The sequence below is a fragment of the Scyliorhinus torazame genome, chromosome 2 (assembly GCF_047496885.1).
Source record: "Scyliorhinus torazame isolate Kashiwa2021f chromosome 2, sScyTor2.1, whole genome shotgun sequence".
Lineage (NCBI taxonomy): Eukaryota > Metazoa > Chordata > Chondrichthyes > Carcharhiniformes > Scyliorhinidae > Scyliorhinus > Scyliorhinus torazame.
Window position 1 is genome coordinate 289,274,243 of NC_092708.1, and position 19,407 is coordinate 289,293,649.

Here is a 19,407-nt window from a genome sequence, read left to right on the forward strand (position 1 = left end):
TGTTTTCGTTAGAGAGAAGAAGGTTCAGAGGTGACTTAATTGAGGCATACAAGATGATCAGAGGATTGGATAGGGTGGACAGTGAGAGCCTTTTTCCTCAGATGGTGATGTCTAGCATGAGGGGACATACCTTTAAATTGAGGAGAGATAGATATAAGACAGATGTCAGAGGTAGGTTCTTTACTCTGAGAGTAGTAAGGGCGTGGAATGCCTTGCCTGCAACAGTAGTGGACTCGACAACACTAAGGACATTCAAATGGTCATTGGATAGACATATGGACGATAAGGGAATAGTGTAGATGGGTTTTAGAGTGGTTTCACAGGTCGGCGCAACATCGAGGGCCGAAGGGCCTGTACTGCGCTGTAATGTTCTATGTTCTATCTGCAACAACCATAGGTTCACATCAGCGCTGACTGACGCTACCTTCAAAAGGTGGGGACAGAACGGAGGGACACCGACAGTCAGGGACCTATACACGGACGGCAGGATCGCAACAATGGATGAACTGACAGAGAAATTCCAGCTAGCCAGGGGGAACGAGCTCAGGTACCTGCAACTAAAAAACTTCCTTCGAAAGGAGACAAGGACATACCCACAACCTCCACATTACTGGAAGAGTTACTGGACGCAAGCATACCAGAGAAAGGAAACTGTAGCGACATGTATGACCGACTGGGAGAAGGGGCCAATACCGTACTGGACACAACAAGAATGAAATGGGAGGAGGACCTGGGGATCGAAATAGGGTGGGGACTCTGGAGTGAAGCACTGCATACGGGCAACTCGCCTCCACATGCGCAAGGCTCAGCCTGATGCAACTAAAAGTGGTACATAGAGCCCACTTAACAAGAACTCGTATGAGTAGGTTCTTCCCGGAGGTGGAGGATAGATGTGAGCGGTGCCAAAGAGACCCGGCCAACCGCGGCCACATGTTCTGGTCTTGCCCCAGACTTGCTGGATACTAGACAGCCTCTTCGAGGCAATATCCAAAGTGGTGGGGGTGAGGGTGGAGCCATACCCGAAAGTGGCGATCTTCGGGGTTTCAGACCAGCCAGATCTATTCCTGGGGAGGAGGGCGGACGCCCTTGCCTTTGCCTCCCTGATCGCCTGCCATAGAATCCTGTTCGGCTGGCGGTCAGCAGCACCACCCAAAGCTGCAGACTGGCTGTCCGACCTCTCAGAATCTCTCCAAATGGAGAGAATCAAATTCGCCATCCGGGGGTCAGACGACGGCTTCCACAAAACATGGGAGCCATTCACACAACTGTTCCAGGACCTGTTTGTGGCCAACAAACAAGCAGAAGAATAGCCAGGTAGGCAAGAAACAGGGGAAAGAAGCCAAAGCATGAGAGGGAAAGATAGACCGGGAGAGTGGGGGGACGGGGGGGGGGGGGGGGGGGGGACGGGGGGGGGGGACAGCTTAATCTAAGAGGAAAGAAAGGTGAACCACGAGGGGGGGGGGGAGGGGGGCGGTGGAGGCGGGGGGAGAGGGGGAAGAGGGAAGAGACAGGGATCAATAGAGGAGAGCCAGGGAGCTTGGGGGTTGGGGGGGGGGGGGGTAGACAGGGAAACGTTAACAAACTTGGCATCCACAGGAACAGAGAAAAAGGAGAATACAGGCAGAGGATGGGAGGGCCCGCTGAAGCGGTGGTGTGCACGAAACGACAACGGCAGCAAAATCCGTCCGGGAGAAGCTAGGGACAACACCAGCACCAGACCCATTCTGGTATTACCCTCCGGAATTGTCTCTCCCAAATGTATACCCCCCCTCCCCTCCCTTATTTCTCATTTCTTTTATTTTGCCATTATAAATTTTGATCCATGGATGTTTAATGGACATGTGCCTTCAAGTTGAGCAGAGGAAGTGAGGATCTCAAAAGTTACAAAATACTGCACCTGCTAGCTTGGATCCTACTCGAGAGAGATACATAGATACATAGAAGATAGTAGGAGGCCTTTTGGCCCTTGGAGCCTGCTCTGCCATTTATCACGATCATGGCTGATCATCCAACTCAATAGCTTAATCCTGCTTTCTCCCCATAGCCTTTGATCCCATTCTTCCCAAGTGCTATATCTAGCCGCCTCGTGAATATATATTCAATGTTTTAGCATCAACTACTTCAGTTTTCAGAGATAGTTTTCAGAGAAAAAATTAAGCATTGGTAACTAATTAAACATAATTACTTAATTATAATTTAGAGGGATATCTAAGCCAGAGATCGGAGAGTACTATATTTAGCTTTCGCATTTATATTAGAAATCTAGTGCTAGGAAACAGATAGTTAACAGTAACTTTAAAAAAATATATAAATTTAAAAAAAAATTTAAACTTTTAATTTTAATTAATTGATGCAATGTCGGTTAGAGGGGTGCAGTGCTCTGACTGTGAGATGTGGCAGGTCCGGGAGGCTTCCAGCCTCCCGGATGGCTTCATCTGCAGAAAGTGCACCCACAAGGATCTGGGGCCGTTGCTGTTTGTCATTTTTATCAATGACCTAGAGGAAGGCGCAGAAGGGTGGGTGAGTAAATTTGCAGACGACACTAAAGTCGGTGGTGTTGTCGACAGTGTGGAAGGATGTAGCAGGTTACAGAGGGACATAGATAAGCTGCAGAGCTGGGCTGAGAGGTGGCAAATGGAGTTTAATGTAGAGCAGTGTGAGGTGATTCACTTTGGAAGGAATAACAGGAATGCGGAATATTTGGCTAATGGTAAAGTTCTTGGAAGTGTGGATGAACAGAGGGATCTAAGTGTCCATGTACATAGATCCCTGAAAGTTGCCACCCAGGTTGATAGGGTTGTGAAGAAGGCCTATGGAGTGTTGGCCTTTATTGGTAGAGGGATTGCGTTCCGGAGTCAGGAGGTCATGTTGCAGCTGTACAAAACTCTGGTTCGGCTGCATTTGGAGTATTGCGTACAGTTCTGGTCACCGCATTATAGGAAGGACGTGGAGGCTTTGGAGCGGGTGCAGAGGAGATTTACCAGGATGTTGCCTGGTATGGAGGGAAAATCTTATGAGGAAAGGCTGATGGACTTGAGGTTGTTTTCGTTGGAGAGAAGAAGGTTAAGAGGAGACTTAATAGAGGCATACAAAATGATCAGGGGGTTAGATAGGGTGGACAGTGAGAGCCTTCTCCCGCGGATGCAAATGGCTGGCACGAGGGGACATAGCTTTAAACTGGGGGGTAATAGATATAGGACAGAGGTCAGAGGTAGGTTCTTTACGCAAAGAGTCGTGAGGCCGTGGAATGCCCTACCTGCAACAGTAGTGAATTCGCCAACATTGAGGTCATTTAAAAGTTTATTGGATAAACATATGGATGATAATGGCATAGTGTAGGTTAGATGGCTTTTGTTTCGGTGCAACATCGTGGGCCGAAGGGCCTGTACTGCGCTGTATCGTTCTATGTTCTATGTTCTAACTGGAGCTCCTCACAGACCGCATCATTCGGTTGGAGCAGCAATTGGATGCACTTAGGAGCATGCAGGTGGCGGAAAGCGTCATAGATCGCAGTTATATAAATGTGGTCACACCCAAGGTGCAGGCAGAGAAATGGGTGACCACCAGAAAGGGCAGGCAGTCAGTGCAGGAATCCCCTGTGGTTGTCCCCCTCTCAAACAGGTATACCCCTTTGGATACTGTCGGGGGGGATAGCCTATCAGGGGAAAACAGCAGCAGCCAGAGCAGTGGCACCTCGGCTGGCTCTGATGTTCAGAAGGGAGGGTCAAAGCGCAGAAGACCAATAGTCATAGGGGACTCTATAGTCAGGGGCACAGATAGGCGCTTCTGTGGACGTGAAAGAGACTCCAGGATGGCATGTTGCCTCCCTGGTGCCAGGGTCCAGGATGTCTCCGAACGGGTAGAGGGCATCCTGAAGGGGGAGGGCAAACAGGCAGAGGTCATTGTACATATTGGTACTAACGACATAGGCAGGAAGGGGCATGAGGTCCTGCAGCAGGAGTTCAGGGAGCTAGGAAGAAAGTTAAAAGACAGGACCTCTAGGGTTGTAATCTCGGGATTACTCCCTGTGCCACGTGCCAGTGAGGCTCGAAATAGGAAGATAGAGCAGATAAACACGTGGCTAAACAGCTGGTGTAGGAGGGAGCGTTTCCATTATCTGGACCACTGGGAGCTCTTCCGGGGCAGGTGTGACCTGTATAAGAAGGACGGGTTGCATCTAAACCGGAGAGGCATAAATATCCTGGCCGCGAGGTTTGCTAGTGTCACACGGGAGGGTTTAAACTAGTATGGCAGGGGGGTGGGCATGGGAGCAATAGGTCAGAAGGTGAGAGCATTGAGGGAGAACATAAGAACATAAGAACTAGGAGCAGGAGTAGGCCATCTGGCCCCTCGAGCCTGCTCCACCATTCAATGAGATCATGGATGATCTTTTGTGGACTCAGCTCCACTTTCCGGCCCGAACACCATAACCCTTAATCCCTTTATTCTTCAAAAAACGATCCATCTTTATCTTAAAAACACGTAATGAAGGAGCCTTTACTGCTTCACTGGGCAAGGAATTCCATAGATTCACAACCCTTTGGGTGAAGAAGTTCCTCCTAAACTCAGTCCTAAATCTACTTCCCCTTATTTTGAGGCTATGCCCCCTCGTTCTGCTTTCACCCGCCAGTGGAAACAACCTGCCCGCATCTATCCTATCTATTCCCTTTATAATCTTATATGTTTCTGTAAGATCCCCCCTCATCCTTCTAAATTCCAACGAGTACAGTCCCAGTCTACCCAACCTTTCCTCATAATCCAACCCCTTCAGCTCTGGGATTAACCTAGTGAATCTCCTCTGCACACCCTCCAGTGCCAGTACGTCCTTTCTCAAGTAAGGAGACCAAAACTGAACACAATACTCCAGGTGTGGCCTCACTAACACCTTATACAATTGCAGCAGAACCTCCCTAGTCTTAAACTCCATCCCTCTAGCAATGAAGGACAAAATTCCATTTGCCTTCGTAATCACCTGTTGCACCTGAAAACCAACTTTTTGCGACTCATGCACTAGCACACCCAGGTCTCTCTGCACAGCAGCATGTTTTAATATTTTAACATTTAAATAATAATCCCTTTTGCTGTTATTCCTACCAAAATGGATAACCTCACTTTTGTCAACATTGTATTCCATCTGCCAGACCCTAGCCCATTCACTTAGCCTATCCAAATCCCTCTGCAGACTTCCAGTATCCTCTGCACTTTTTGCTTTACCACTTATCTTAGTGTCGTCTGCAAACTTGGACCCATTGCCCTTGGTCCCCAACTCCAAATCATCTATGTAAATTGTGAACAGTTGTGGGCCCAACACTGATCCCTGAGGGACACCACTAGCTACTGATTGCCAACCAGAGAAACACCCATTAATCCCCACTCTTTGCTTTCTATTAATTAACCAATCCTCTATCCATGCTACTACTTTCCCCTTAATGCCATGCATCTTTATCTTATGCAACAACCTTTTGTGTGGCACCTTGTCAAAGGCTTTCTGGAAATCCAGATATACCACATCCATTGGCTCCCCGTTATCTACCGCACTGGTAATGTCCTCAAGAAATTCCACTAAATTAGTTAGGCACGACCTGCCCTTTATGAACCCATGCTGCGTCTGTCCAATGGGACAATTTCCATCCAGATGCCTCGCTATTTCTTCCTTGATGATAGATCCCAGCATCTTCCCTACTACCGAAGTTAAGCTCACTGGCCTATAATTACCCGCTTTCTGCCTACCTCCTTTTTTAAACAGTGGTGTCACGTTTGCTAATTTCCAATCCGCCGGGACCACCCCAGAGTCTAGTGAATTTTGGTAAATTATCACTAGTGCATTTGCAATTTCCCTAGCCATCTCTTTTAGCACTCTGGGATGCATTCCATCAGGTCCAGGAGACTTGTCTACCTTTAACCCCATTAGCTTGCCCATCACTACCTCCTTGGTGATAACAATTCTCTCAAGGTCCTCACCTGTCATAGCCTCATTTCCATCAGTCACTGGCATGTTATTTGTGTCTTCCACTGTGAAGACCGACCCAAAAAACCTGTTCAGTTCCTCAGCCATTTCCTCATCTCCCATTATTAAATCTCCCTTCTCATCCTCTAAAGGACCAATATTTACCTTAGCCACTCTTTTTTGTTTTATGTATTTGTAGAAACTTTTACTGTCTGTTTTTATATTCTGAGCAAGTTTACTCTCATAATCTATCTTACTCTTCTTTATAGCTTTTTTAGTAGCTTCCTGTTGCCCCCTATAGATTTCCCAGTCCTCTAGCCTCCCACTAATCTTTGCTACTTTGTAAGTTTTTTCCTTCAATTTGATACTCTCCCTTATTTCCTTAGATATCCACGGTCGATTTTCCCTCTTTTTATCGTCCTTCCTTTTTGTTGGTATAAACCTTTGCTGAGCACTGTGAAAAATCACTTGGAAGGTTCTCCACTGTTCCTCAACTGTTTCACCATAAAGTCTTTGCTCCCAGTCTACCTTAGCTAGTTCTTCTCTCATCCCATTGTAACCTCCTTTGTTTAAGCACAAAACACTAGTGCTTGATTTTACCTTCTCACCCTCCATCTGTATTTTACTAGGGAGAACTAGGGAATAGGGACAGTGGGGCTCTGAGGCAGAGCAGACAGGGAGAAGTTGCTGAACACAGCGGGTCTGGTGGCCTGAAGCGCATATGTTTTAATGCAAGAAGTAGGGCAGATGAACTTAGAGCTTGGATTAGTACTTGGAACTATGATGTTGTTGCCATTACAGAGACCTGGTTGAGGGAAGGGCAGGATTGGCAGCTAAACGTTCCAGGATTGAGATGTTTCAGGCGGGATAGAGGGGGATGTAAAAGGGGTGGCGGAGTTGCGCTACTGGTTAGGGAGAATATCACAGCTGTACTGCGGGAGGACACCTCAGAGGGCAGTGAGGTTATATGGGTAGAGATCAGGAATAAGAAGGGTGCAGTCACAATGTTGGGGGTTTACTACAGGCCTCCCAACAGCCAGCGGGAGATAGAGGAGCAGATAGGTAGACAGATTTTGGAAAAGAGTAAAAACAACAGGGTTGTGGTGCTGGGAGACTTCAACTTCCCCAATATTGACTGGGACTCACTTAGTGCCAGGGGCTTAGACGGGGCGGAGTTTGTAAGGTTGTTCCCCTGAGAAACAAGTATACCGCTTTGGATACTTGTGAGGGGGGGGACTTACCAGCGGTAAGCCATGGGGTACGGGCCTCTGGCATGGAGTCTGTCCCTGTTGCTCAGAAGGGAAGGGGGGAGAGGAGCAGAGCATTAGTAATTGGGGACTCGATAATCAGGGGCACAGATAGGAGATTTTGTGGGAGCGTGAGAGACTCACGTTTGGTATGTTGCCTCCCAGGTGCAAGGGTACGTGATGTCTCGGATCGTGTTTTCCGGGTCCTTAAGGGGGAGGGGGAGCAGCCCCAAGTCGTGGTCCACATTGGCACTAACGACATAGGTAGGAAAGGGGACAAGGATGTCAGGCAGGCTTTCAGGGAGCCAGGATGGAAGCTCAGAACTAGAACAAACAGAGTTGTTATCTCTGGGTTGTTGCCCGTGCCACGTGATAATGAGATGAGGAAGAGGGAGAGAGAGCAATTAAACACGTGGCTACAGGGATGGTGCAGGCGGGAGGGATTCAGATTTCTGGATAACTGGGGCTCTTTCTGGGGAAGGTGGGACCTCTACAGACAGGATGGTCTACATCTGAACCTGAGGGGCACAAATATCCTGGGGGGGAGATTTGTTGGTGCTCTTTGGGGGGGTTTAAACTAATGCAGCAGGGGCATGGGAACCTGGATTGTAGTTTTAGGGCACGGGAGAATGAGAGTATAGAGGAGCACAGATTTGACGTCGCAGGAGGGGGCCAGCGTTCAGGTAGGTGGTTTGAAGTGTGTCTACTTCAATGCCAGGAGTATACGAAATAAGGTAGGGGAACTGGCAGCATGGGTTGGTACCTGGGACTTCGATGTTGTGGCCATTTTGGAGACATGGATAGAGCAGGGACAGGAATGGATGTTGCAGGTTCCGGGGTTTAGGTGTTTTAGTAAGCTCAGAGAAGGAGGCAAAAGAGGGGGAGGTGTGGCGCTGCTAGTCAAGAGCAGTATTACGGTGGCGGAGAGGATGCTAGATGGGGACTCATCTTCCGAGGTAGTATGGGCTGAGGTTAGAAACAGGAAAGGAGAGGTCACACTGTTGGGAGTCTTCTATAGGCCTCCAAATAGTTCTAGGGATGTAGAGGAAAGGATGGCGAGGATGATCCTGGATAAGAGCGAAAGTAACAGGGTAGTTATTATGGGAGACTTTAACTTTCCAAATATTGACTGGAAAGATATATATATATATTTTTTAACAATACAACGCAGTACAGGCCCTTCGGCCCACGATGTTGCACCGAAACAAAAGCCATCTAACCTACACTGTACCATTATCATCCATATGTTTATCCAATAAACTTTTAAATGCCCTCAATGTTGGCGAGTTCACTACTGTAGCAGGTAGGGCATTCCACGGCCTCACTACTCTTTGCGTAAAGAACCTACCTCTGACCTCTGTCCTATATCTATTACCCCTCAGTTTAAAGTTATGTCCCCTCGTGCCAGCCATTTCCATCCGCGGGAGAAGGCTCTCACTGACCACCCTATCCAACACCCTGATCATTTTGTATGCCTCTATTAAGTCTCCTCTTAACCTTCTTCTCTCCAACGAAAACAACCTCAAGTCCATCAGCCTTTCCTCATAAGATTTTCCCTCCATACCAGGCAACATCCTGGTAAATCTCCTCTGCACCCGCTCCAAAGCCTCCACGTCCTTCCTATAATGCGGTGACCAGAACTGTACGCAATACTCCAAATGCGGCCGTACCAGAGTTCTGTACAGCTGCAACATGACCTCCTGACTCCGGAACTCAATCCCTCTACCAATAAAGGCCAACACTCCATCGGCCTTCTTCACAACCCTATCAACCTGGGTGGCAACTTTTGTTTCGGTGCAACATCGTGGGCCGAAGGGCCTGTACTGCGCTGTATCGTTCTATGTTCTATGTTCTATGTTCATCCAGGAGGGCTTCTTAAAACAATATGTGGACAGTCCAACTAGGGAAGGGGCGGTACTGGACCAGGTATTGGGGAATGAGCCCGGCCAGGTGGTAGATGTTTCAGTAGGGGAACATTTCGCGAACAGTGGCCACAATTCAGTAAGTTTTAAAGTGCTGGTGGACAAGGATAAGAGTGGTCCTAGGATGAATGTGCTAAATTGGGGGAAGGCTAATTATAACAATATTAGGCGGGAACTGAAGAACATAGAATGGGGGTGGGTGTTTGAGGGCAAATCAACATCTGACATGTGGGAGGCTTTCAAGTGTCAGTTGAAAGGAATTCAGGACCGGCATGTTCCTGTGAGGAAGAAGGATAAATACGGCAATTTTCGGGAACCTTGGATAACAAGAGATATTGTAGGCCTCATCAAAAAGAAAAAGGAGGCATTTGTCAGGACTAAAAGGCTGGGAACAGACGAAGCCTGTGTGGAATATAAGGAAAGTAGGAAGGAACTTAAGCAAGGAGTCAGGAGGGCTAGAAGGGGTCACGAAAAGTAATTGGCAAATAGGGTTAAGGAAAATCCCAAGGCTTTTTACACGTACATAAAAAGCAAGAGGGTAGCCAGGGAAAGGGTTGGCCCACTGAAGGATAGGCAAGGGAATCTATGTGTGGAGCCAGAGGAAATGGGCGAGGTACTAAATGAATACTTTGCATCAGTATTCACCAAAGAGAAGAAATTGGTAGATGTTGAGTCTGGAGAAGGGTGTGTAGATAGCCTGGGTCACATTGAGATCCAAAAAGACGAGGTGTTGGGTGTCTTAAAAAATATTAAGGTAGATAAGTCCCCAGGGCCTGATGGGATCTACCCCAGAATACTGAAGGAGGCTGGAGAGGAAATTGCTGAGGCCTTGACAGAAATCTTTGGATCCTCACTGTCTCCAGGTGATGTCCCGGAGGACTGGAGAATAGCCAATGTTGTTCCTCTGTTTAAGAAGGGTAGCAAGGATAATCCCGGGAACTACAGGATGGTGAGCCTTACTTCAGTGATAGGGAAATTACTGGAGAGAATTCTTCGAGACAAGATCTACTCCCATTTGTAAGCAAATGGACGTATTAGTGAGAGGCAGCATGGTTTTGTGAAGGGGAGGTCGTGTCTCACTAACTTGATAGAGTTTTTCGAGGAGGTCACTAAGATGATTGATGCAGGTAGGGCAGTGGATGTTGTCTATATGGACTTTAGTAAGGCCTTTGACAAGGTCCCTCATGGTAGACTAGTACAAAAGGTGAATTCACACGGGATCAGGGGTGAGCTGGCAAGGTGGATACAGAACTGGCTAGTTCATAGAAGGCAGAGAGTAGCAATGGAAGGATGCTTTTCTAATTGGAGGGCTGTGACCAGTGGTGTTCCACAGGGATCAGTGCTGGGACCTTTGCTGTTTGTAGTATATATAAATAATTTGGAGGAAAATGTAACTGGTCTGATTAGTAAGTTTGCAGACGACACAAAGGTTGGTGGAATTGCGGATAGCGATGAGGACTGTCAGAGGATACAGCAGGATTTAGATTGTTTGGAGACTTGGGCGGAGAGATGGCAGATGGAGTTTAATCCGGACAAATGTGAAGTAATGCATTTTGGAAGGTCTAATACAGGTAGGGAATATACAGTGAATGGTAGAACCCTCAAGAGTATTGCAAGTCAAAGAGATCTAGGAGTACAGGTCCACAGGTCACTGAAAGGGGCAACACAGGTGGAGAAGGTAGTCAAGAAGGCATAGGGCATGCTTACCTTCATTGGCCGGGGCATTGAGTATAAGAATTGGCAAGTCATGTTGCAGCTGTATAGAACCTTAGTTAGGCCACACTTTGAGTATAGTGTCCAATTCTGGTCGCCACACTACCAGAAGGATGTGGAGGCTTTAGAGAGGGTGCAGAAGAGATTTACCAGAATGTTGCCTGGTATGGAGGGCATTAGCTATGAGGAGCGGTTGAATAAACTCGGTGTGTTCTCACTGGAACGAAGGAGGTTGAGGGGCGACCTGATAGAGGTCTACAAAATTATGAGGGGCATAGACAGAGTGGATAGTCAGAGGCTTTTCCCCGGGGTAGAGGGGTCAATTACTAGGGGGCATAGGTTTAAGGTGAGAGGGGCAAGGTTTAGAGTAGATGTACGAGGCAAGTTTTTTTACGCAGAGGGTAGTGGGTGTCTGGAACTCGCTACCGGAGGAGGTGGTGGAAGCAGGGACGATAGTGACATTTAAGGGGCATCTTGACAAATCCATGAATAGGATGGGAATAGAGGGATACGGACCCAGGAAGTGTAGAAGATTGTAGTTTAGTCGGGCAGTATGGTCGGCACGGGCTTGGAGGGCCGAAGGGCCTGTTCCTGTGCTGTACATTTCTTTGTTCTTTGTAGAACCAAGGAAAGATAGTCATGTCCTGGACCGTCAGAGAAGAAACTGTGAGTCTCTCTCTCTCTCTCTCCAGAAAAGCTGCATATCTGCTGTATTTATGAACCTCCAGAGAATCTGAATGAATCTACAGTGAAAACCATTACAAACTGAAAGCAAAAACCTCAAACTGAAAGCATAGACTGAAGGAAGGTACGCTAGACGACAACCATCTGTAACAAAGACTCTTATCCTTTTTACTTTCATCATTATTTTTACACCCTTCTTTTCCCCTCTGTGTTTGTCTGTGTGTGTGTGTGGACAATGTGGGGCAAGTTAAAGTGTTGGGCTTAGGAATGAGATAATAGTTAACGAGTTGTATTTGCTGCATAGTTAATTATAGTTATTGTCATTCATAAAAAATAATTCTGTTCAAATTTACAAACCTGGTGACCTGGCAACAAGGGCCAAAAACTTTGGGTGTTTTCTGAGAATTATTTGTTCATTTCAATTGTGTTGCGACTTTGAGTAAAGTGGGGCTGGAATTGAACGCACACTAGCCAAGGAGTTTGTAACAGTTTATGGTGACAAATTTCCTCGATTCCTCCTTCAACTCAATCTGTCGTCACATTAATGGAAGGATGTGATTGCACTGGAGGGGGTGCAGAGGCGATTCACCAGGATGTTGCCTGGGATGGAACATTGAAGTTATGCAGAGAGGTTGGATAGGCTTGGGTTGTTTTCGCTGGAGCAGAGAAGACTGAGGGGTGACCTGATTGAGGTGTACAAGATTCTGAGGGGCATGGGCAGGTTGGATAAGCTGTTCCCCTTAGTTGAAGGTTCAGTTATGAGGGTACACAAGTACAAGGTGAGGGGCAGGAGGTTTAGGGGGGATCGGAGAAAAACCTTTTTACCCAGTGGTGGTGACTGTCTGGAATGCACTGCCTGGGACGGTGGTAGTGGCGGGTTGCCTCACATCCTTTAAAAAGTACCTGGATGAACACTTGGCATATCATAACATTCAAGGCTAGGTGTGAGGGGCAAGGTTTAGAGGAGATGTACGAGGCAAGTTTTTTACACAGAGGGTAGTGGGTGCCTGGAATTCGCTGCCGGAGGAGGTGGTGGAAGCAGGGGTGATAGTGATGTTTAAGGGGCATCTAGACAAATACATGAATAGGATGGGAATAGAGGGATACGGACCCCGGAACGGCAGATGATTTTACTTTAGATGGGTAGCATGGTCGGCACAGGCTTGGAGGGCCGAAGGGCCTGTCCTGTGCTGCACCTTTCCTTGTTCTTTGTTCTAAGTGCTGGCAAATGGGATTAGGTCGGCAGGTCAGGTGTTTTTCATGCATCGGTGTAGACCTGATGGGCCAAAGGATCTCTTCTGCACAGTATTATTCTATGATTCTGCTGGCACGTGTGACTTAGATCCAATTTAGTGTCCTCAATCCTAGATATAGGATATCTATCTATTTTAACAGTCCTGTTCAGATGTCGGGGGTGGAGAGAGTTGTCTGGGGAGGTGAGGGCTGTGGGGATGGTGGGAGTGTTGGGGTGGTGGGGGGTTTGGGGGTGGAGCCCACACATGTCTTGGGGGCACTGTCATCCATCGCGGGCTCACTTGCTTCCCTGATACTGACCTCCGCATCGACAACTCCTCGCTCTCCGGGCCCACTGACCAGGTCCTGTGCCCTCTGCTCAGCGATGGTGAGGGGCCACAGGTCTGGCAGGCCCTCGCCAGGTTTTTCTCTCTCCCTGCAGTTGTGGGGCACCTTTTCCTGGGCGGGATCGGTGCCAGACAATGCACAGTGTGAGAAACTTGGATGCGGGCAGCAGAGGGTGGCCTGTGTGTGTAGGCCACCCAGCCATAGCTCCTGGATGTCAGCCGCCCCTCTTTCAAAGGGGAATTTCTACCTCCTGTTGCGAGTCAGCTCGGCCAGAATAGATGGAATGTAATGAGAAGAGATCGAGGAGAGGTTGGGGATCCTGCATGGCAGCTGTGTGTGCTTGGTTCTCCCCAGTAAGGGCTGAGGATGGAGTAGGTGCAGCAAGATAGATGCCATGCTGGGGATGTTAAAGTGTTAAAGAAAAGAACAAAGAACAGTACAGCACAGGAACAGGCCGCGCTGATCACGTGCCCTATTTAGACCAACCGTCTGTATCCTCCTATACTCCGCCTGTTCATGTGCCTATCCAGATAAGTCTTAAAGGTCACTAACGTATCTGTCTCAACCACCTCACTTGGCAGTGCATTCCAGGTCACCATCACCCTCTGTGTAAAAATCTCCCCCACACATCTCCACTGAACCTATCGATACTCACCTTCAATTTGTGCCCCCTTGTAATTGTCACTTCCATGCGACTATCAGGGCTGATGTGTCCTCCGCTAAGATTGTGGAAGAACCCTGAGCAGTGTAACCCTTCATGCCGGAGTTTGGAGGGAGCAGAAGTTTGATTTACCTTGGGTGGAGCGGATGAGATCATTCATCCTCTTCCTGTATTGCAGGGCATTTTGTTGTCAGTTTCTTATGACATACCTGTGACAGCCTCCCAGGACAGCGAGATGAGGTTAGAATAGACCCCCTGTTCCATTCCTTGGGAAGAGGACATTCCGGCTTAGACCTTGGATCAGAGCCTGAAGGACATTGTGGCTGGACCTTGAGTCTGCAGTCCTCTTTCTCCTAGGGACCATCATAGGAGCTAGCCAGAACAGAACAGGGCTGAAGCGAGTGAATATGCATGCTCAGGTGCCGTTTAAATATGGTGCCAGGACCTTAAACCACATTAGGTGAAAGCCAGGTGGACAAATCAATGCCCTCCCCACCATGTGACTCTGAGAGAGGTCGCCGATGAATAATTAGTGTGAGGCGGGAAACATGCTGCTTATCTTCCAGAGCAGGAAACTCTGCCCAATGTCTTTTTTTACTCACCTGAGAGGCATCTGTCCTTTCATTTCTGCTGCCTCCTATTGTAACCAATTCACTATTGCTTCTCAAACCCCTCTGGCTTCTGTCTTTTATTTATTCAAATCTTTCTTTTCCACTATTTATTTCTCTTTCTGTTCTTGATTTCACAATAAAGACATTTTTTCTTAGTTCTGGCACTGTTAATTTCATAATCCCGCTAGTTAACGGGATATACAGATGCTTTCCCTGGTCACTCAGATTCCTTGCTGTGACTATATACCTTCAACAGCTTGCAGTGCAAAATAATTTATCATCTTTACGTGCATCTTCTCAGATGCCCGACCACAGAAAATAGCAAATACAATCATAGAGTATAGTCATAGGACGGGATTCTCCGTTTCAGAAAAAAAGGACCGGATACTCCGATTTTGAAGCTATGTCCCTACACTGGGAACGGTGGCAGTTTACGCCAGAAACTGATCTTCCGTTTGGCTGGGGGCTAGCATGCCGGTAGTGTATATCACCCGGCACTAGCTGCCGATATGGCCCGGAGAATTGCCAGGTCCTTGGCTGCGCATGCGCACGGCGCGGCCTGCAGCGGCCGCATCGTGTTACATGGCGGAGGCTGCTTGTGGATCCGGCCCGTGAAATAGTGCCTCCCTTTGGCTAGTCCACGAGCCGCGGACCCCCTCCCCACAGTGCCCCCAGCTCCTGTTAAAAGGTCTGCCACGCCTGGTGGCGCTGGACTGAGTCCGCAGCCGCCACGCCGATCCCCCAACAGATGAGACCTCACACGACTGATGCGGCCTGGAACTTGGACAATCGGGGGCGGAGCATCGGGGGGCGGAGCATCGGGGGGGCGGAGCATCAGGGGGACAGGCGTCGGGCAATGTCCTGAGGCAGCCGATAGCATTTGAGGGGGCTGAGCATCACGAAAGTGGCGCTGCCCCCGATTTGGGCATGAACATTGATTTTCCGGCCAATCGCTGAACGCGATTTCGGCGGCGGCGACTGGAGAATCCAGCCCAAAGTGTTGACTAAATTGGGGGCCTTTTACGACAATTAAATTGGCACCGGTTCAGGAGCAATTCATGTGCCGTTAATGGGCTAGCACCGGCAGCACGTGCAACACAATCGATACCAATGAAAAGCGATTCGCTGTGGCCGGGACTGCCACTCAGGAGGCTGACCAGCCGCATATAACCAGTCCATTCCCCACAAACAGCACCCCACCCAACATGATGGCAGCACGGAGAGTGGCACCCCTGTTTGCGGACGTTGAGCTGAGACCCTGAGGACGGTGTGGAACAAAGAAAGGTACATCACAGGAACAGGCCCTTCGGCCCTCCAAGCCCGTGCCGACCATGCTGCCCGTCTAAACTAAAATCTTCTACACTTCCTGGGTCCGTATCCCTCTATTCCCAACCTATTCATGTATTTGTCAAGATGCCCCTTAAACGTCACTATCGTCCCTGCTTCCACCACCTCCTCCGACAGCGAGTTCCAGGCACCCACTTCCCTGTGTGTAAAAAAACCTGCCTCGTACATCTCCTCTAAACCTTGCCCCTCGCATCTTAAACCTATGCCCCCTAGTAATTGACCCCTCTATCCTGGGAAAAAGCCTCTGACTATCCACTCTGTTTATGCCTCTCATAATTTAGTAGATCTCTATCAGGTCGCCCTCAACCTCCATCGTTCCAGTGAGAACAAACCGAGTTTATTCAACCTCTCCTCATAGCTTATGCCCTCCATACCAGGCAACATTCTGGTAAATCTCTTCTGCACCCTCTCTAAAGCCTCCACATCCTTCTGGTAGTGTGGCGACCAGAATTGAACACTATACTCCAAGTGTGGCCTAACTAAGGTTCTACACAGCTGCAACATGACTTGCCAATTTTTATACTCAATGCCTCGGCCAATGAAGGAAGCATGCCGTATGCCTTCTTGACTACCTTCTCCACCTGTATTGCCCCTTTCAGTGACCTGTGGACCTGTACACCTAGATCTCTCTGACTGTCAAGACTCTTGAGGGTTCTACCATTCACTGTATATTCCCTACCTGCATTAGACCTTCCAAAATGCATCACCTCACATTTGTCCGGATCTATAAAATCTTATGAGGAAATCTATAAAATCTTATGAGGAAAGGCTGATGGACTTGAGGTTGTTTTCGTTGGAGAGAAGAAGGTTAAGAGGAGACTTAATAGAGGCATACAAAATGATCAGGGGGTTGGATAGGGTGGACAGTGAGAGCCTTCTCCCGCGGATGGAAATGGCTGGCACGAGGGGACATAACTTTAAACTGAGGGGTAATAGATATAGGACAGAGGTCAGAGGTAGGTTCTTTACGCAAAGAGTAGTGAGGCCGTGGAATGCCCTACCTGCTCCAGTCGTGAACTCGCCAACATTGAGGGCATTTAAAAGTTTATTGGATAAACATATGGATGATAATGGCATAGTGTAGGTTAGATGGCTTTTGTTTCGGTGCAACATCGTGGGCCGAAGGGCCTGTACTGCGCTGTATTGTTCTATGTTCTATGTTCTATGTTCTAAACTCCATCTGCCATCTCTCCGCCCAAGTCTCCAAACAATCTAAATCCTGCTGTATCCTCTAACAATCCTCATCGCTATCCACAATTCCACCAACCTTTGTGTTGTCTGCAAACATACTAATCAGACCAGTTACATTTTCCTCCAAATCATTTATATATACTACAAACAGCAAAGGTCCCAGCACTGATCCCTGTGGAACACCACTAGACACAGCCCTCCAATCAGAAAAGCACCCTTCCATTGCTACTCTCTGCCTTCTATGACCTAGCCAGTTCTGTATCCACCTTGCCAGCTCACCCTTGATCCCGTGTGACTTCACCTTTTGTACTAGTCTACCATGAGGGACCTTGTCAAAGGCCTTACTGAAGTCCATATAGACAACACCACTGCCCTACCTGCATCAATCATCTTAGTGACCTCCTCGAAAAACTCTATCAAGTTAGTGAGACACGACCCCCCCCCCTTCACAAAACCATGCTGCCTCTCACTAATACGTCCATTTGCTTCCAAATGGGAGTTTGCTGCCTCCCGCTGCAGTATACTGGGTCTGGGTGCAGGTGGCAGAGGTTGTGAGCGGCATGAGCCCTGTTGCCAGGATGGGCCAGCATTACCGAAAGAAGCTGCACAAGCTACTCAGAATGGCCAGAGTTAGTAGACAGCACCATGCCCCTGGCACCAAATCCTGTCCCAACACCCCTAACCCCATCCGCTACCCAAATGGAGGGTGACCCATCCCCACCTGCTGGCAGTGTATATGCTCCCCACACTGCACCACATGCCAGCACCCATATCGGCCCCCATGGTCGGGTGTACTGTCCATGAATGCCACCAGCTGCCCACCTCCTGTGTTGCCCATGCCCAACTGTCTAACGCTTTCTGTCTCCGCCCCACCATCGGAGAAGGCAGCGCATAAGTGGAGAGAGAGAAAGAGAGAGAGAGAGAGAGAAGACCGGAGGGGTACCATCAGACCTGCAGCCCCTCACTGTCGCTGAGCAGTGGCACTGAACCTCGTCGGTGGCACACGGCACAAACCTTCAGAGAGATATTCACATGTTATTTGCAAAATGAACACCTGAGCACAAGACTTCCTCGGTGCTCTTTCAGCAGGGTGTGAGGAATGGGCTGGGTTGGGTTGTCTGCAGAGGGGGTGCTGACAGAGGGCAAGATAGGCAGATGGTGGAGGTGGTCACGGGCTGGGTCCCCAGGTCGGACCCCGCACTATTGTCCCGGTACGCCAATGCCCCGCCACTGCTGCCCCTCCCCTTGCACCGCGTCCCAACCACCACCACCCAAAGGGTTCGATGGTTCGATGCTCGCATGCAGGGATCACCCAGGTGGATGATGGAATGAGCTACTGTGGGCAGGAATCAGATGTTGTCAAATGATGCAGTGCATCAGAGCTCATTGCAGAGCGGGCTGTCATCATCATCCAGCCCATGGACCAGGCTTGCTGGGCGGGATTCTCCATTGGCTGACTCCGAAATCACTAAATCGCTACCCAAATGGAGGGTGACCCATCCCCACCTGCTGGCAGTGTATATGCTCCCCACACTGCACCACATGACAGCACCCATATCGGTAACGATTGGTCGGAGAATAGGTTCCGACGCTAAAATCATGGCGGGTGCCGATTTGATGTGAAATCACAATTCTCTGTTACCTCGACAGCGGCATCAATGCATTCCAGAACGCAGGTCCAGTAAACACCGTTCGGGTCATTAGTGGGCCCGACCAGTATTCTCCGGGGCTTCTGTGATGCTCCGCCTCAGAAGGACGGAGTTCCCAACAGAGTAGCCCGAGTTCAGTCACGCTTTTAAAAATAGTGAAAACAGCGTCATTGCTACTGAGGGAGAGAAAAGAGGTACGGAGAGTGCCCAATACCGCTATAGGTTGCTGACAGTTATGCCGCTGGCCTGGAGGCTTCTGCCAGGGCTGGGGGGATTAGTGGGAGGTGGTCAGGAAACCGGTGAGTGTGCCAGGATGAAGGTATCGTGCACACTTGGGTGCAGACATGCATGATGTGCAGCTCGTATGGTCACACACCAGCTACATGTACATCATGTGGAACCCCTTCGGTTTGTGAAGACCGGCCCATCATGGTCTGGTGCTCATAGGGCGACATGCATCCCGTCGATCACCACCTGGACCTGGGCATCCCAACGATGTCGCAAACCCCGCTGTCCGGGCATCCTGGAAGGCTTGATCCACATGGAATTTGATATAATTGTGTTGACTGGGCATATCGGGCCTCCATGAGGGTTTGGATGCACCTGTGCACCGAGGTCTGTGAGATCCCAGACAGGACCCCACTTGGCGCCTGGAAGGACCCCGTGGTCGTTCAGGCCGACCATCCATCTTGACAGCCACTGGGAGTGGGTGACCTTCCCCATACCCCCATGGTTCCAGTGCACCCTGATCCAGTAGATATGTCGCACGGTCCCCTGCCAGAGTCTGCGACGGCATGCCCAGTCCAGCAGGTTCTCGGACAACAGGCATTGTCAGTACGCACGAGACCTGATGC